The sequence below is a fragment of the Schistocerca gregaria genome, chromosome X (assembly GCF_023897955.1).
Source record: "Schistocerca gregaria isolate iqSchGreg1 chromosome X, iqSchGreg1.2, whole genome shotgun sequence".
NCBI lineage: Eukaryota > Metazoa > Arthropoda > Insecta > Orthoptera > Acrididae > Schistocerca > Schistocerca gregaria.
Genome location: NC_064931.1, coordinates 336,140,171 through 336,161,325, shown reverse-complemented (window position 1 = coordinate 336,161,325; position 21,155 = coordinate 336,140,171). Strand labels below are relative to the sequence as shown.

At 37.2% G+C, this 21,155-nt stretch overlaps 1 protein-coding gene across 1 annotated transcript in view; it reads left to right on the top strand.

Annotated features, from left to right (window-relative positions):
* LOC126298058 (voltage-dependent calcium channel type A subunit alpha-1) overlaps positions 1-21,155 on the top strand; it is an 860,595-nt gene that overhangs the window by 352,093 nt on the left and 487,347 nt on the right. The gene's annotated exons all lie outside the window — the stretch shown is intronic.

Here is a 21,155-nt window from a genome sequence, read left to right as displayed (position 1 = left end):
GATTGTAAGCAGGAGAGGCACCACAGGGCATTTTAATTTCCACTGTCCTGAATATGGTTTGATGGCATCCATTACAAAATATACACTTTTGAGTTCCACAGAGCGAAGTACAGTGACGTGCGATACAAGAATGCTTTGCGAAGAGGGGTGGCACTGCACATCTGACACACTTTAGACCAAATAACATGTCTTACATTTCCTTGAACACATATGTTTTATGCATCAGACTCTTCAGAAAGATGTGCGATACAAAATGAACTAATTTTTGAAAATTTGATTTTTTAAAAATTTTTCACGTCCTATCTCAAACGCTCAAGGGAGTGGCAGGGTATTGCACCAGTTCGGAAATATTGTAGATCCGGGGCTGATGTGGGGAGAAGTCTGAGTTACAGTGGGGAAGTGGGTAGTCTCTATGTGACCTGTGTTTACATTTGGTGATTTTGCAGTTTCCTCTTCGTTTACTGCTCTCATGCCAAATGAAAACAAAACAGATTTCTGATTTCCACCTTTCTGACAGTCAATAATTAATTGCCTTGGTTTGCTAAAGAAATTTTCTTTTATTAATCTTTTCCTCTGAGACAGACAATATGTTTGAAACGAAGTGTTTAATTCCACACATTGTTCGCTGCATTTGAAGTGCACATTTTCAACTTCTAGCACGTATGGCATTATGCCACAATAAAGAACCAAACATGAGATAACACAGTACTGGTACTCCAAGAAAATTTACATCCTGAAAACCACATTGAATAGCTTAATATCAGGTCGTGACCTACTTAACTGGGAATATTGACATACGAATATGCACTTTAAATGTGCACATTTTAATATGGGTCACGAAATTCAGATGCTCTTGGAGTATCCTCTGATGTCTTGTTTCTTTTATGGCATAATGTATGATCTTTTAATGTTTTACACGTACGAACATACGGGCTCCCTTCGACATCGTAGCAGCGCAAGCGCAGTGACGCTTGTCATCTGGCGCTCTCTGGCAACTGCGGAAACGAACATATTTCTAACAGGTCACGGGAAAATATTCCAGATGATGGTTTGAAAAGCGTTACCGTCAAAGTATCATTCTGGCAGTTGCAACAGAGCTATGTGCGATAATGTACTATGAGCATTTGACTCTCATTTAAAAATCAACTCTTTGATGACGAGCCATTTAGATGAATTTTGAGCCCAGAAGATCAGACATTTATGTTGTTATTAAAAACTTTACGGCCACATTTGTGTGATAAATCTTAAACTGTAATACGCGCGTAAAATACCAACATTGTATGTGAAAGCTTAGCTTCTCTTGCGGCGTATTAATCTTACAGACCAATATTATATGTGGAAGCTTTGAGTTTTGTGTAGCAACACTATGTATATTAATTTAAACCATTAACTTTTTTAACTTTTTCTGTTTGTGCGTTCACACTACTTAACAATGATGTTGCTATTGGCTGACTACATCACGTGTCCTAAGCTCTGAATACCCGCTGTCATCGGCAGGTGAGATCACGTGACATGAGAGCTATGACTGGCTTACAATAGCACATCGTAATCTCAATTGCAATGCGTACATGTTGCTGCACATCAAATATCTTTCCAAAACGCGTTTTGTTCCCCCTGTTTAGTTTTCTAAAGTGCCGGGAAATTCTACTCCTGTGTATAAAACCACAATCATTGAAAGTACTCATAAGTTATACAGTTCCGAGAGAAAAGATACTGTCAGTTAACAGGGAAAAAGAATGTTTTCACCTGGGAGAAAATGTATTTTTAACTGGGAAATGAGGGAGAAATCCGGGAATTTTTTTTCCTTGTCCACGTATACACCCTGTTACTGCATGTGTAGGGCTAAATAGCGACAGACCTTCCACCTTGGGAACAGTTTTGTGACTGGTTTCTTCTCCAAGTAAACCATGATTCCAGGATTGGTTTCATCCATCCTATTCACAGATGAGGCTACTGTTATGAAGATTGGAATCTTCATCTTTCATAACAGTCATCTGTGGGATATTATGCAGCACCTGCATGGTATGGTGACAGTGAATCATCAGCATCAGTGCAGCCGGAATATGTGGGCTGGGATAATTGGCGACCATATTTTGGGATCAGTCTTCCTTCCATGTCACCTAATGAGCCAGAAGTAATGGAGTTTCTTGTGAGTGACTCTGCCCTCCCCGCTGGAAGTAGTGTCATTGATGATTCAAATGGTTATGTGGCTGCTACGTGATGGTGCTCCAGCCCACTTTGCCATTAATGTCCACATGCATCTCAGTCATGTCTTCCCTGATTGATGAATCAGATGACAGGGCCCACTTACATGGCCTGCTTGTTCACTGGATCTCAACTTGTGCAATTTCTTTTTATGGGGCCAACTCAAAAGTATCGAGTATCCAGAGCCCATGTGGAGACACTGGACCAGTCTATTCGTGCTGCCTTTGACACTGTTCGGATGCCGCCTGGCCAATGTGAATGTGTGAGACAGAACATACTATGGCATGTTCACGCATGTGTTTAGGAATATGGAAGCCACTTTCATGACATACTGTAATTTTGGCTGCAAGGTACAGTGTGAATATGACTACAATCTCTGTAACAATGTATGATTGAATAAATGATCTCTAGCAAGGAAACCGTGCATATATGGACATAAATTCATTAGACCTTTTTTTGTCCCATATCCACTCATCGGTCAATCCCTCGAGTTTGTACATGGTTGAAAAAATCATCCTGTATATCGGCAAAGATCACTCTTAGATTAATAATATTTTATCAGAGTATATATTCCTCTCAAAAATTACATGTCTGCTTTTCTCTTTTGTTTCAGAAGGTATATTTCATTTTGATTTTCCATGTGTTTACCATTGCAGCCCAAATATGGACTGCTCCTGTGATGTTCCTTGTGATGAGCAATACCAGTGGGGAGTTCTGTATTGTTTCTGATTATAAACAAACAATATTGTTTCAGTTGTAATTTCATGTGCCCATTTAACAAAGGGTTTTTCAAATTAGTCTGGATGTGATATCCAGGTAAAGAGTTCTGGTAAAGATGACAACAAAATCAAAAAGAAAACTCAGTATTTCAAGCATCCACTGAGTTTGCCATGTGTCATGGACAGTCATAAAGTTTTAATTATCACCTCAGAAAAGGAAGCAAGTAATTAAGTTTTGTTTGTTGCAGGTATGTGTCTGCATTCTTGGCACACACTAAAATCCCCACAACACAACACCACAACATAACACTAGAGGAGACAAATCAGTATGGTGCTGCCCATTTCCACTTTATCCATGGTTGCTCAAGCAATGTGTTACGGTACTGTGATGTGTGGGTTTCAGTGTGAAGCAGGGCTGCAAACAAATTAATTGTGACAGTATTATGAAAAGGATAGACTGCTTCTCACCATGTAGTGGTGATACTGAGTCACCGATAAGCACAAAAAAAGACTGTCAAACAAGGAAGCTTTCGGCCAAAAGTTCCTTCTCACACACACACACACAACTAATAGACACAAGACTACAGTCTCTGGCCCCCTTAGCCTATGTGCATGAGTTGCATGTGTGTGTGTGTTTTGTCTAATTCTGATGAATGCCTTTTTGGCCAAAAGCTTACTTGTTTGACAGTCTTTTTGTTGTGCATATTTGCAACTCACGATCTCCACTATATGGTGAGTAGCAATCTATCCATTTCATAATATCAAAATTATTCCATCCTGGATTTTACATTGTAAAAAATTAATTATGTAATTTTATTTTGTCAGTGTGGGAATTAAAACTTTATGATTACCCCTTGGACTGTGCAACACATGGTTTGCCTCCTACAGCATGTGTAGTCTGCCAGAACTACAAATATTGAGTATCTCCTTGATGTGAATATAGTGCCAAAGTAATATGAGGCCATTTTATTAACAAGGAATGGAAAATTATATTTTAAACAGCAATTTACTTGTAATGAGTACAAAAACAACATTTTAGTCTATATTTGGCACTGCATTGCACACCTTATGAGCAGCCCATATTTGTGTTGATTCTATATGTACATTTCAAAAACAAAATGTAAAATATGAACTGAAACAGCTGATGATATTTGTAAGAGAAAGACCTGGTATACTGGCATGATAAAAAATGTCTTATTGTATATGTGGGTCCACAGCAGCCACTGCGAATTTCTTGAGGGGAAGTCATTTTTCTGCGTAGGCTGTTCTTATTTTTTAAATAATCACTTTATTTTCTGCTTTAGCTCTTAACTAATTTCTTTCCTTTGGGCATTTTCAAGCTACCTCTGTTACTTATATCACAGTGGAAACCTGTAATTGTATAACATCTCATATTCTACACATTTGTGTGGAGGAAGCAACATCTGATGACATTCTTAATAAAGGCGTCTTATGATCATGGTAGTTACTCTCTACTGACAGAATTCAGTCTACACAGGAAAGTGACTTCCCTCAAGTGATACAAAATGTATTTAGAGGCAAACTTTAATAATAATGTTATATGTTAAAAGTCTTTGTAACAGCGTTGATAGTAAAACAATCTATTTAGGTAAGAATGTGGGGAGTAACTGTGTGACTTTAAAATATCAGTGAGGAAAACCATAGTAACTTTTTTGTGTCAGCAATTTTTTCCCTGTGGGTCCTATGCCCTTTAGCCATAATAAGGAAATTTATATCTTGTTTTTTATTTGAGGGTTTATTGTTATCTAGATACCTGTTGGTGTACAAATTATTCAGAATAACACTACACATTGTAAGCAAGCAGGAAAGCCAGTATCTCCTTCTTTTTTTTTATTAAAGAAGAAGGGATAACACTTGACAGTAAATGAAAATAGGAGATGTATAATAAATATGACAAAAATATTACTTTCTGGAAAAGAATGAGAAAGACTTTCAAAAGATAGAAGTTTTTCATATCTTTTGCCCCTCTGTTAAATAAAATAAACTGACACGTTTGATGTCGAACAGAAGTATGAATTCATGTGTCATCAGTGAGAATGAATTCATCACATGATAGGAAATGATTTCCTCATAATTTTCACCTATATGGGTGTCATACAAAAATTGGTGTTAAAATAATTGATAAAGGGACAATGATACTCATGTGAAAGAATAGCCACAGTGAAGATGATAATAAGAGATACAGTCTCTAAAGGAACTTTTTTTTGGAGTCATCAGTCGTCTGACTGGTGTGATGTGGCCTGCCATGAATTGCGCTCCTGTGCCAACCTTTTCATCTCAGAGTAGCTCTCACGACCTACTTCCTCAATTATTTGCTGGATATATTCCAATCTCTGTCTTCTCCTACAGTTTTTAAACTCTACAGCTCTCACTAGTACCATGTAAGTTACACCCGGATGTCTTAACAGGCAACCTTCATCCTATCCATTATTCTGGTCAGTGTTTACTGTCTATTCCTTCCCTTGCTGATTCTGTGGATAACCTCCTCATTCCTTACTTTATCAGTCCACATAATTTTCAACATTCTTTTGTAGCACCACATCTCAAATGCTTTGATTCTCTTCTGTTCCAGTTTTCCCGCAGTCCATGTTTCACTGCCATACATTCTGTACTTCAAAAATACATTTTTGGAAATTTCCTCCTCAAATTAAGGTCTATATTTGGTACTAGTAGAGTGCTCTTGGCCAGGAATGTCTTTTTGCCAGTACTAGTCTGTTTTTCATGTCCTCCACACTCCTTCCATTATTTTGCTGCGTAGGTAGCAGAATTTCTTGACATCATCTGCTTCATGATCCCCAACTCTGATGTTAAGTTTCTTGTTGTTCCCATTTCTACTACTTCTCATTACTTTTGTTTTCCTTTGATTTACTCTCAATCCATATTCTGTACCCATTGGACTGTTTATTCCATTCAACAGATCCTGTAATTTTCTTCATTGTCAGTGCGGATAGCAATGTCATCAGTAAATCTTATTACTGATATCCTTTCTCCCTGAATTTTAATCCCACACTGGAGTCTCTCTTTTATTTCCATCATTGCATCTTTGATGCATAGACTGAACAGTTGGGTCAAATGAATACGTCTCAGTCTTAAACCCTCTTTAATGTGAGCACTTCATTCTTAGTTCCCAATCTTATTGTTCCTTCTTGGTTCTTGTATGTATTATATATCTGTCTCTCCCTGTAGCGTAAGCCTACTTTTCTCAGAATTTCAAACACCTTGCTCCATTTTAAACTGTCTAATGCTTTCTCCAGAATGACAAATCCTATGAAAAAGTCATGAGTTTTCTTCAGTTTTGCTTCCATTATCAACTGCAACATCGGAACTGCCTCTCTGGTGCCTTTACCTTTCATAAAACCAGGCTGATTGTCATCAGACAGATCCTCAGTTGTCTTTTCCAATCTTCTGTATCTTATTCTTGTCAGCAACTTGTATGCATAAGCTGTTAAGCTGACTGTGCTATAATTCTTGCACTTCTTGAATCTTGTTGTCTTTAAAATTGTGTGGATGATGTTTTTCTGAAAGTCTGATGGTATATCACCATTGTTATACATTCTACACACTGTTGTGAATAGTTGTTTTGTTGCCACTTTCCCACAAGAATTTTAGAAATTCTGATGGTATGTTATCCATCCCTTTGGCCTTATTTGATCTTAAGTCCTTCAAAGCTCTTTTAAATTCTCACTCTGATACTGGATCCCGTATTTCTTCCCTATCTACTCCTCTTTCTTCATCTATCATAACATCAGACAAGCCCTCATCCTCATAGAGGCATACAATATACTCTTTCCACTTATCTGCTCTCTCCTCTGCATTTAACAGTGGAATTCCCATTGCACTTTTAATATTACTGACTTGCTTTTAATTTCATCAAATGTTGTTTTGACTTTCCTGTATGCTGAATAAGTCCTTCCAACAATCAATTCTTTTCTGATTTCTTCACATTTTTCATGTAGCCATTTTGCCTTAGCTTCCTGGCACTTCTTACTTGTTTCATTTCTAAGAGACTTGTATCACTGTATTCTTGAATTTCCTGAACACATTTTCACTTCTGCAATGTACCTGCAATCCAATAAACAAAGGAAATTTTGCTTGTTAGGTGTCAACAGGTATAGACAGAAACAGTAAATGGCATGATGTTAGCTTTTAAAGCCAAGATTTCCTCTATAATAATAATAATAATAATAATAAGGTTAGGATTGTAGGTTCTAATACCCTCTAGTGACTCCCATAATTTACTGGTGGTTAACAAACCCTTGAATAAAATCCACTCTTTGCATAATCTTTTGTTGCTCATATCTCTGTGTGTTATGCTGTGTAGCCATATCAGCTTTTACAAATAAAAATGCAATCAATTTAGAATTTGCAACACATATAAATATTACAGTCATGGAAAACAAATTTCAGAACAGTATATTTTGATTGCCTCTTAAAAAACAATGGAGCAATGTGGACAGATGTTAGAAGAATCAGGAAATGGGTGACTGATTGTGCTCAAGTGAATAGGAGTAATGCCAGCACTAATTCTATATTTTTCATATTTCTATTTTGTAGAAAGATGCTATTACAAAAACTAGTAATTTGGGTCATTATGTATATCCCATTAAATGGCAGTAGACAGTTGTTGAGTGAATTGTGTATTTAGTAATGCCTTGGTCTATGAAGCACTGATAATACTGATGGGTGGTAAATTTGCAGAGTGTGTTGTAACCTGTGTATTCAACTGGGTTGAAAAGGTGCACCATTCTCAACTGAAAATGCTGTCTGCAAAGAATTCTTGCAAATGTCTTAGAATACCCAAACTAAAAACGTAGATGGTAATTCATTTTATCAAAATCTCCCACTAAAATTAAGTCAATCCAACAGCACTGCTGGTTTCTGCTATATGGCACCTTAAAGAGGAGAAAACTGCACTTCAGGTGTATTACTGCTGTTAAAGACTGATAATTCTTACACAGATTAAGCTTTCTGGATTACTTTTTCCTATAATTTGAATTAACATCTGCAGCTCTGCTATCATTGTATAGAAATTCCAACCAGGAAATGTTATTCTCAGTAATTATTATTGATATTCACTTGCATATTGGGTGAAAAGAATTTATTTCAAAGTAATTATTGTTTTTTTGTTTGTTTTCCTCTTATTGTTTGCTTGTTTCCCTCTTATCATAGTTATGAAAGAGCACTTTGTAGGGTGATTCTTATTAAGATTATATTTTAGCACAAGGCTTCTCATTAAGAAGTTATTTCATGTGAGCTTCCTGCATAGTTTCTGCAAACGTACAGTTGAATAAAGCATGAGGCACCATGGTGCATATGTGCCTGCAGATAACAGTCAACCAGGACCAGTAGTGTAATTACTGTACTTCAGTAGACCTGTGCCTCTCCCCCCCCCCCCCCCCCTCTCTCTCCCCCCCCTCCCTCTCCCACTCCCTTTCTTTTCTTTTCCTTAAAGTGAGGAATAGATCTGTTCACCCTTCACCAAAAGAGGAGTGGTTACCATGGTTACCATTTCTTCGAAAAATATGATTGGTAAATGCTGAAAAATTTGTTTCCTTGCCTCTTGGGTATAAAATTACTTTGTATTGTTCATGTATGATTTCAGTTACATCCAACTCCTCTATGAATTTGGTAGACTTAGACCTGTGTATTTGATTTATCAGAAATGTCCTAGCTACAGAGCACAATTTAATTGTAGTCAGGTAATTTTGGTGCATCTTGTAGAACCATTTTGTTATCGCAACTATTCCCATATTGCTTGTAATAAAGGAGTGAAGCAAAACAGGGAATATTTCTAAATGAATACTTAAAGTTTGTAATTACTATTCCACCTGTGAAATATTGTGTGTGCATATCTCAGTAATAATCTTACTAAGTGAATTGTCTGGGCATGATCCTCACTCACAGTCACTGTTTTAATTTTTCTAGTGTTTTTAGTCCTACATTCCAAATGTAAAAGAAGTTTTCCTGTGTACCTTGTTGGAAAAGCCCTCCCAGAAGAAAGGATATAATGAAGAAATGGATTAGCCATTGCCTAGAGGCAGCACCCAGAAATAAGTTTTGATTATACAGTCAGGTTTAGAGCCTTAAAACTGTATACATGTCCTTCATGGGCAATGAGCTTATCAAATGAGATATCCAGCCATTGTTCACATCATAATTTCACAGATTCTGTTCTGTCAGTAGGTCTCTCTTACTTTACAAACTTCACAGAAGCTTTTTTGCAAACCTTACTGGACCAGCACATGTGGAAGAAAGGACACCACTCTGCAGCAAAGTGAAAGATCTCTTCTGAAAACAACTTCTAGCATGTAGCAAAGCTATTTCTTTGAGATATCCTTTATTTCAGGAGTGTTAGTCAAGATAGAAAAGGAGGAAATGTTCTGTGAAGTTTGAAAAGTAGAAGAGAGATACTGGCTTTATTGAAGCTGTGGAAGTGGGTTTTGAGTTGTTCCTGGATAGCTCATTTGGTAATAGGGTTGGCCACAGAAGGCAAAGACCTCTATTTGTGTCTTGATATGACACATAATTTTAATCTGTCAGATAGTTTGTGATCAAAATTCCATCTTTGTAAGACAAAACATGTTCTAAATTTAATGTCCAAGTACGGGTATTTACACTGGACATCTATGAATATACTAAAAGAAGCGACTAGTATTCTGGTACATCCTTTCAAAATCAGTATGAAATTTCTTTCAGAACACTTACTAAATCACATTCTGGGCAAGGGTAAAGAAACCACAATAAAAATTTCAGGGAGTGGCCCATGATATCAATTGTGATAAGATCTCTTGATATTTTCAGGAAGAACTTTTCAAATACCCAGCACTGTTGATCGTGAGTATATTATTCTCACATAATATTCTTTGATTTCAGTGCCTAAATTTGCTGTTCCTAGCTGGGATACATAAATGTCACACAGTGTAACCACCATTTCACTGGAAATTTATTTTGGAATAATGACTCCATTGATTTAAATTTGATAAAAGCGCTCATGTAACTAAATAAAGAGGCTGTTCTGGAACTTAGACAATTATGAACAACACACTCTTATATGGCTGATGTGGGGAAATGAGTCAGATAGGGAAATTCAGAGGCTTATTGTACCCCTCTCCACTCCTCCTCTCTCATGGTAGGTTTCACCTGGAAATGGCTGATGTGGTGAAATTCATGTCCTATTAATTCTCTTATTGTTGTAGATTTTCTGAAGCTGATGCCATTACTCTTTTTCCATCTGTAGTCTAATGATTAGTGTTTCTGGATGCTGACATGGAAGTACTTTATTTGATTCCCTTGGATTAGTTTGCAGTGGAAATGTCTGTAATAGTGTTTGCTCGATGACATAATGCCATCAGAAAGACTACTTCCATGAATAAACTCTGACAGTGACAAATAAGCTACTGAAGTGGAATAAAATCAAAATGTGGCCACTAACTGGGAGTCTTTACAATGACATGAAAAGTGGTATCGCATCTAGAAGTGTTGTGAACTTATTTATATAGAATTTCCCATGGAGTGCTACTTCACTGATGTATGTTGAGCTCTTTGAAACCCTAATAAAACAAAGTAATAATTCAGATTCTGTATGGAACCATGCGACCACTACTGTCACAGGTTCGAATCCTGCCTAGGGCATGGATGTGTGTGTTGTCCTTAGGTTAGTTAGGTTTAAGTAGTTCTAAGTTATAGGGGACTGATGACCTCAGATGTTAAGTCCCATAGTGCTCAGAGCCATTTGAACCATTTGAATAATTCTGAATGCAAGTATAAAGAGTGTATCAACAGCGGAAAAAATATGGTCAAAACTAAAGATGGAAGAAACATCCATTCTAAAACTGAAGAACAAGAGCCTAGGTTGTAGATAAAATTCTATAACTTGATATGTGTCACAAAAAATTAAAAATTCATTCAGAGAGAAAGAAAATATTTTTGTATGGGTGTATATGTCTGTCAGTGAGCATTAATGAGCAATTGCTGTAACATCATTAATAAATTATTTAGTTTTACGGTATTATGAAAAGGATAGTTGGTACTCACCATATAGCAGAGATGCTGAGTCACAAACAGGCACAATAAAAGACTGTCAGAAAATGAGCTTTCGGCCAACAATGCATTCGTCAAAGATAGGACAAACACTCACACACACACACACACACACACACACACACACACACACACACACACACATGCAAATGCAAATCACAAACATATGTCTGTAGTCTCTGGCTGCTGAGGCCTCAGCAGCCAGAGACTCTGATTGGTCGAATGGTTATATTGTGACAGTCTTTTTACTGCGCCTATCTGCGACTCAGCATCTCCACTATATGGTGAGTAACAACTATCCTTTGCATAATATTGTTACATCCATTGTTGATATAGTTTTGCTGTGGATGGAAATAATCTTTCTATTATTGTTTTAAATGGCTCATATGCATTTCTGTAAAGAGTCATAACACAACTCTTCTATAAATAGATCATGTATTTGGACATATTCCTATGAGTGGTTCGAAATTTTAATCTGTTTACAGGAATCTTAGTTATGCTTTCGATGAAATGAGGAGGTAATTTATTCAGTTACAATATCTTGGTATCATTCATATTATTAACTTAATTTCCATTGTTATACCGCAAAGAGTGCTCAGTTGTTAAAAATTGGGCCTTTGAAAAGAGTGGTGGAAAATCTGTTTGTGATGAGGGAAGTATTCTTGACCACATAGCAGAGATGCTGAGTTTCAGATAGGCACAGCTAAAAGACCATCACAATATTAGCATTCAGCCAACAAGGCCTTTGTCGAAAACAGACGAGACACACACACACATATATATATATGCAACCTCTGGCAGCTGAAGCCACAGCCACACTGCCAGTGTGATTTCAGCTGCCAGAAGCTGCGTTTGTGTGCGTGCACATGTGTGTGTTTGTGTGTGTGTTGTGTCTATCTGTGGCTCAGCATCTCTGCTATCTGGTGAGTGGCAACTTTCTTTTTCATAATATTCTATTTCCATTGTTAGAATCAATATAGATATTTATATTTCTCACACAGTGTGAGAATGACAGGGGCTAATAATACATAGTTACTTTTCATTACAATTATTCATATTGTGTCTAAAAGAAACTCTTAAAACAATATGTTTTACAGGATGCTGAAACATTATCTACTTCGTGCATTTGTTTACTGTTAGAAATATGTTTGTGACATGGTAACTGGCAGACATTTTTGCATGACACCAATTAGAGAGCATGGTGAAAAGTGTAAATTGTATGCGATATCTACATTTCCAGTATATTTTCCCTTAAAAACCACTATAGAAGTCATCTTATGGCGCTTCTCATATCTTTTGCATGTCATACCTTTTAAAATGCATATGTGATTTTCAGTGGCTAAGGGTACTGCAATTACTACTTCAGCCATAAGGTAATTATATTTTCTCATGGGAATTTATTACTATGCAGAAGTGGGATTGTTTATATTAGAATGAAGGAATAGAAACAAGCACATTTTGTAAATATAAAACTTGTCAGTGAGACCCTCACATTTAATTCCTACAAGTTGATTTATCAGAGTAATAACTAAATTAGGAAGTTATCAGTCCACTTTGCCCACATAAGTACTTCATTATTACTTGTGTATAATCTGACACAATGCAAATAAAGTTTTACTGATGTGATATTTATAAACAGGATACTTCATGAGTAGGGGACAGGTATTTGGAAATTGTAGCTTTGAGTCAGGTTGCAGGGTCAACTCAAATGGCTCAGATGCAAAGAAGATAACTATGGAAGGTAAATGTTCAGATTTTATTCCCAGTTCTGCAAACAATTTTCACCTGTTAGCTATCTATACCATTTAGGTATTGCAGTGATGGTGCTTAAAGAAAAAACAACGACTGCATTGTTAGAACAGCATCATGAAGTGAAGTCTCAATTTACCGGATGTCTGACAAATAGGCATGTTCTCATTCCATTGACTAATAAAAGTAAATTAATTTTGAAACTGAAATGATATTTAACATAGACAGTTCTGCAGAAAAACTTAAAAAAGGAATTGTTTTGTTTTCCTTGTATTGCTGATCTGGTTTCGTACACTAATTAAATTGAAACATTAGTGCTTATTGTTTGATATACAAGTGTACTTTAAGTTTCTGAATGAAGCATTGAAGGCATTTTCTTGTTCAGCCAGAGCTAAGTAGCAGACTTAAGAGTAGACATGTGGTCTTCTATTACATTTGTTTGGGACACTCATAGTGGAAGGTTCTCTGTTGAGTACAATACCAGAGTGAAATTAATTTTATTTTTATATCTGTTAATCCAGGGATCATCTTACAATGATATTGGATTTCTCATCATAATACAATGAAAATAAGTAGTTCAAAAATATACATACACACAGAATAAATAAGTACACTTTATGAGGAGAGAGCAGACGTTGGCCATGGACTTGATGAATGAACCATCCCAACATTTGCCTGAAAAGATTTAGGAAACCCATGGAAAACCTAAATCAATGAATCTTCTATTTTGATCTTTTTTCACATATTTACACATGATCATCAACGTTAGCATAAGAGAGAGGGTGAAATCAAATACTAATTTCTATCAGAAAACATCAAAAGAGTTGTCACCTTGGAAAATTGGGTTTTCTGTTGGTAATCTGCATCATACTTGCACGATATTTTGATCACATAACTCGCAATCATCATCAGGTCCTCCCTGAGGCTGAATTCAGTGTGTAATGGGTCGAGTATTTATTCCTATGTGGGTCTAGGTGCTTTGTCATCAGTCCATGCTGTGCCAGGTTCTCCTCCGAAGGTACAAACCAGTCAGTAGCTGCAACTGTTGTCTTTTCTCGCTGCTGCTGTTCTGACTGTTGTACCTTTACTTTTTACCTGTTTTCAGTTAATAATTTTGCCACCTGGTGTTCTGTGCCACCTCCAAGTTGTACTGGGTATTTAATCTTCTGATTGCCATCATTTAAGTTTTTCTGTGGACTGTGCTGTTGTATTACCATAGCTGGCCATGTCAGGTGCTGTGTCCAAGGTCCACGCCGGCTCTGATTATTTTCTGGCTGCTGGTGTTCAAATTGCCATTTGTTCTCGAAATGGCCAGTCTCAAGTACTAAATTTGCTGTCTGAAGTACCACTGTGTGTGCACCGTGTGTTGGGTATGCTTGGTTGCTGAAAAGTTAGTACCAGATTTTCTGCACAGAACATTAACTTTTGAAGATTTTGATCAAAGTTTCTGGTCAGTTCTTTGAGACAATAAAATGATGTAGGTAAAAGTGAACCATTTAGTTGCATCATACAGAAAGGATTCATGAAAACCAGAAAATTTTCCTTAACATTTACAAAATAAAACTGAGTACTTCAGTTTAACCAATTATTTTCTGATAAGTTCACTGGAAAAAAATATTAGTTGCCCCCTGTGAGATGGCTTGATGTGAAGATGTGATAAAATGGCATCGTAGTTGTCTGTGACAATGACCACACTGTTATTGTCCATGATCTAAGACCAATGACCATAAAAGAACCAAAGAAAAAGGGACCAGAGATGAGTGTTATGCTTTTTCAATGACACTAGATTTCAAATCCAACAGGCGCTTCAGCTGTCATTGAATGCAGAAACAACCAGTTTCATTGTAAAATTAACTACATGTAATTGAAATCTGGATGAGGTACTACACAAAAGGTCATTGCTCACAGCAGCACATAATACTGCTCATCTTCAGTGGGCCAAACAACATAGAAACTGGGCAGTAGCTGATTGCTGGCACGTAATCTGGTCCAGCGAGTTGCGATTTTGACTCTTTTCAGATTATCTGAGGTATTAAGTGCACTGATGGTCCAATATGGAATTCATCCTACAGTGTGTGGAGGTTATTGTTCAGGTCAGAGGTGGGATTCTGCTTTGTTTTGGAGATGGTTATCATGCCATGACTTGCACCCACTCATTCAGGTCACAGTGAACATGAGGCAGTATGTTTATTTCAAGTTTCTTAGTGACCAAATGTTGCCATTTCTTTTACTCCTCATGACAGTTATGCTACAGTCATTCCCATCTTCCAAGATGACAACATCCATGATTGAAAGGCTTTACACATACATTCCTGGTGTGACATCACTGAGGGCACTGTGCTGAGCCTGTCCCACTAAATCACACAATCTTAATCCCATAGAAAATTTCTGAGAGTACTAGGAATGGGGAATGAAATGTAACAGTCAAAATCCCTTTAGTTTGTTAGCTGTACAGGATCTTCTTCTCAGTGAATGGCCTCAGCAGGATTGGTGTACAAGAAGAAACTTGTAGGCTCTCCTTCTCCCTGAATTGAGGTCCTGACTGAGGCTAGATGCTTTGTCACATAGTATTAGCGTTAAGTCTCCTGCGGGTAACTAATTTTTCTCTCCAGTGTGCTTATTTTTCTCCAGATAAATTTTCTTATCTTTCTAGACAAAGTTACATCCACGCACAGCTATATTGTTGGCAGAATTGAAGTCCAATCACAGGAGTTTGTCTCAGTTTAGAACAAACCACAAAAAGTTGGTGTTGTGCTCATCTCTTACATTGTTATGCAAGTTGTTTCTTCCAGATAAGCTATGCATTTTGTGCCCAGAATGGTCAAAACAAAATTTCTTCAGCAATATTCTGCCACTTTTCTTATCATCTTCATTCAACCAATACAGCCACACCATCATTTTCAACAGTACAACTGTTACACGCATATCACTAAATTATGTCAATGCTTGTCCATAAAATTAACTCTCCATTTAACACATCACATTATTTCCACATATATTTTCTGTTGATGGTTTCAGTTAGCATCCATAATTGGAATACGGTTTATCAAAAATTGAGGATAGCAGGATTACGAGACGAAAGGCTATGATGTATGGACAATTCCTATCTACACAATTCAGAGAAACTCATTTATCTTTTGAGGAAGATATAGAAACAGATGTATGACATGGCCATGGGCACTTACATTGTATCCTCATTTTCCAACCTGTTTGTAAGTCACACAGCTGAAATGTTCCTAGTTATACAACATCATAAACCACTTGTCTTGATCTGGTATGTTGACAATATCTTAATGATCTGGACCCAGTAGCAGGACACTGAAACCTCATTCCTCCACAGACTTATCACTGTTTCTTCTGCCTATTATGCTTGGTTTTCTTCTCATCACTTCTTCAGTGTTGATCTCCACCTCTTTGATGACTACATAAAATGCTACAAACTGCTCACAGTAACTCCAATAGCTGCCATCCCATCCACAGCATAAATTCTTTCCACCACTGCTGTCCACCACATGTTCTGTATGCAACTATGAATAACCCCATGGGCAGGGGGGAGGGGGGGGGGAGGGGATTTCGCAAACAGATCTCTCATGCTATATCCACTCATACTCCAACCACTTCTACTAAGCAGTTGCAGGCAACTCTTATTATGTCCTGAAAGACAGGACATCTTTCCCAAAATCCTTCATATTTCTCTCACAGTGTTATTTCACTGACCACTCATTCTACATCTACATCTAGATCTACAAGTATATTCTGTAAACCACTATGAAGTACATGGAAGAGAGTATGTCCCATGTAGCAGTTTCTATGGTTTTTTCCTATTCCATTCACATATGGAGTATGGAAAGAATGATTGTTTCAATGTGTTAATGTGTGGTGTAATTAACCTAACCTTCTCCTCGCGATCTCTATGGGAGTGAAACATGAGAGGTTGTATTATATTCCTAGAGCCATTACTTAAAACCAGTTCTTGAAACTTTGTAAGTGGGCTTTCTCGGGGTATCTTGTGTCTATCTTGAAACGTCTGCCAGTTCAGTTCCTTCAGCATTTCTGTGACACTCTCCCACAGGTCAAACAAACCTGTGACCATTCATACCACCATTCTCTGTAATCATTCAATATCCCCTTTTAGTCCTGTTTGGTATAGGTCTCACACACATGAGCAGTGATTTGTAAGCAGTCTTTTTTGTAGTCTGGTTGTATTTCCCCTACTTTTCTACCATTAAACTGAAGTCTACCAGCTGCTTTACCCATGACTGAGCCTATGTGATCATTCTGTTTCATATCCTGACAAAGTGATAGACCTAGATATTGATATTAGTTGCCCAAATTTAACTGTGACTCATTGATATTATATTCCTAGGACATTACTTTTTTCTTTTTCATTTTGTTCACAGTTTTACATATCTGAACATTTAAAGCAAGTTGTCTGCTTTGAACCACTTTGAAACCTTATGAAAATCTCACTGAATATTTATGCAACTTGTTTCAGGCAGTACTTTATTATAGATAACAGTTATCTAATGCAAAAATCTAAGGCTACTATTAATATTGTCCACAAGGCCATTAATATACAACACAAACAACAAGAGTCCCCAACGCACTGCTGTGGGGCACACCCAAAATTACTTCTACGTCTGTAGATGATTCTGCTTCCAAGATAACTTGCTGTGTCCTTACCAAAAAATTGTCAATTCAGACACAAATTGCATTTGATACCCCAAATGATTGTAGTTTTGATAACAAGCATAGATGTGGTATTGATTTAATTGCTTTTTGGAAATCAAGAAATCCTGCATCTATCTGGCTGTCTTGATCCAAAACCTTCAATCCATCATGTGAGAAAAGATCATTTCTACTACCCTTCTTGTAGAAGGGTGTGACCTGTTCTTTCTTCCAACAACTGGGCTTAGTTTTTTGTTCAAGGAATCTACAATAGATTATAGTTAAAAGATGGCCAAACTCAGCTCCAAATTCAGTATAGAATCTAATAGGAATTCCATTGAGCCCTGTAGTTTTGTTCAGGTCTAATGATTTTTAGCTCTTTCTCAGTGTCACTGATGCTAATGGTTATTTCACTCATATTTTCAGTTGCACTGGGATTAAATTGGTGCAGTTCTCCTGGAATTTTGTCTGTAAAGAAACATTTGAAAATGGAGTTTAGAATTTATGCTTTTGCTTTGCTACTCTCAATTTCAGTTTCTGTTCCTGAGTGACTGGATGCTAACTTTGGTGCCACTAACAGCCTTTACATCAGACCAGAATTTCTTTGGGTTTTGAGAAAAATCATTTGACAATATTCTGCTGTAGTAGACATTGAAGGCTTCACACAGTGTCTTGACAGCTAAACGCGTTTCATTTGGAATCTCTATATGTATAACCCCATGCTTTTTTTTTTACACTTGTAATGCAGTAGTCCCTACTTCTTTTGAAGTTTTTTTACAGTATCTGTGTACCATGGAGGGTCCCAGCCATCATGGACTGTTCTGCTGGGTACATATCTATCCAGTGCATAGTCAACTGTTCTTTTAAACTTGAGTCATAGTTCCTGCACATGCTTCTGTCCTCTGCTAAAATTCAAGTTCCTTGTCAAGATATGATACTACTGATTTTTTATCTAGGTTAGTGAGCATATAAATATTTCCACTTGTTTTCATTGCCATTCGTACTTGGGTAATCAGTGCTGCTACAACTGCCTCATTGTCACTGATGTGTGTTTCTGTGTAGACAATCTCAAATAGGTCGGGTGTACTTGTTGTCATTAGATCTGAAAATGTTACATCATAAGTGGCGTTCCCAACCATCCTTTCCAACTAGTTTTCAGGGAATGGTTCATAAAATTTCTTGTAATGCACACCACTAACAAAACTGTAATTTTCTCAATTGATTGTTGCATAATTAAAATCTCCACCAAAGATTACTGTATAATTGGGGAACTTGTACAAGCACACTGTGGTTTTCTCTAAAGTTTTCAGTTACATCAGAAGGTGAGTCTGGTGGTTGGTAGAAGGATCTGATTACAAGTCTGTGCCCACCTATGATGATGAGTCTTTCTGAAACAACCTCTCATGTAGCTTCAGTTTATATCTCGGTGGATTTCAGTTTCTTGTCTATTGTGACAAACACACTGTCTCCATTTCCCATTAGCCTAACTTTTCAATTTAAATTTAAATTTTTCCCAAAAATCTCACTGCAGTCAACATCAGGTTTTAGCCGGCTTTCTGTACCTAGTATTATCTGAGCTTCACTGTTCTTCAGGCAGTTTAGTATGAGAATTTTAGTACCCCACTTGTGGGGGTTGTACACTAATTTTATTGCCTCATACAGCTGTCGTTGTCTGGGAGAGTCACCTAATCTAAATAAGCCTTGTGCTCACCCAACAGATAGTCAACTACCTGGGTAGCATCCTCTGATGGGTTGTGCAAAGCTAAACAATTTAGGTGTACCTTACAGTTCTCAGTCTTATGGTGCAAGTCCAGGAAGTTGCAGCCTAGCTTGTCAAAGAACCCCTGAAGTCTCTGGTTCAATCCTTCCACTTGACTGAGGGGTCCATGATCAGTTCTTGGGACAGTTCTACAAATTGTGAGCTTCATTGAAACTCTGCACGCAAGACTGGTTTTTTAAGCATTCTCTCAGTCAAGTAAGGTCTCAGAGCCCAGATGATAGACATTGTTGGTTCCAACGTGTGCCACAATCTGCACTTGGCTGCACCCTTTTCCTTCATCTTAAATTAGATCCTGAGGCACCCGGTGTTCCATCCTGCCCCTTGCTGGCATTTCCCTAAAGGGTACCGTTACACACCATACTTTTCAACTACTGGCATTTAGACCCCTATCCTTCTAAGTTTGCCTCCTCTTGACACAGGACATAGCAGATTTCCCAATAGGTGAAGTGAGTCCCAATGGCTCAGTTTTAGTGAAAGATAGCACCTCCAAATTGTTGATTAGGAGGACCGGTATAACACCATGAATTTTTTGTGGTGTCTGTCTCCCCTGTACAGGATGCCTATCCCTATGACTGACATGCTATTCACAGTGAAGTGGATGAGTGCTGACAGTTCCGCACTTTCTACAGAGTAGTCAGGATTCACAGGAGAGGATAGTATTTGTGGTATCTCTGGTACACAACTCTCAGGAGCTCTCCCAACACACCAATTTTCAGCAGCTGCCAATCATTTGACAGTATTGAGGATGATTTCCAATTGCTAATGAACATCAACTAACTCACCTCATGTTCGACAACAGCATTCACATTGTGGCTGCTGCAGTGTTTTGCAAGACAGTAAACAAATAACTTTAAACTAAGTCTGCTGATTCTCTCTCATTCTGTTGAGCAAAAAATATTATTAATTCTCTTTAAGAACTGAAGCAGTTAGTATACAAAATGCAATTCCAATTAAGGCAATAGAGAAACCTCTGATATAAATTACTAGTTTCTTAAATTTTTTGATGTTATAGTGACTAACACACTTGGAAATAGTATTAATTTGTGATAAATATAGATAATATACGCTCCTTATGGTAGGGAAAACTATATGAAATTCAGGGTGGACAATACTTTGACGGCAACTGTAAACCAAACACGCTGATTTGCTATGAAATAAGTTATCCACAACACTTGTAACTTACTCAGTCTACATATTATCCTGGTCCATACCTATTCCCAACTGTTTTCAATGTAGTTCATACCCATGTGAAAGACCCAGGTGCAGTACTTTTCCTTACATCCACTGAGCATATTCCATTCCAGTTCTGTGAAAGAGCAGCCACATCATAAACCACTACCTTTTCACAGCCTATTTCATGCTCCCTTTCCATTCACCTGCTCTACTCCACAGCTCTAAGAAAGGATGTTGTCTAAAAGCTTACCGACATAATACATCTTATTTGTGTCGATGTCTGTCATTCAGTGCATTGTTGATATGATATGTGGCTCTTTTTATTCTTCCATTATCTTTATTGGACTGTGTATTTTTGGATTTACAGCTCTCTTTATGAATTTGTTTTCTTCCTGTTCAGAGGCAAAATAGAAGTGTCCATGTTAGATGACATTCTGGTTGGTTTCCAGGCAATTATCACACATAAGACAACCACTTCCTATAATTAGTGCAGATAACAAGATAAATCATTGAAATATTGTATGTAAAAATAAAATTGTCAACTGAACTGTCTATTCAAATAGAATTCATATATGAGTCACTTTTTTCCAGTGGTATATTGAAATAATACATATTGTTTTCAGTTTAGATCCTTCTTTTCCATGAATATTGTGAACATCTCTGAAATTATGACTGCCAAGAATAATAAAAACAGTTCCCAGCCTAATGCAATAAGAAATTCAAAATAAAAAACACACAATGGTCTGTTTGCTGAAAATATGATCCCTTCTATGCAATAGGTAGCTCAGCCTCCATAGCCT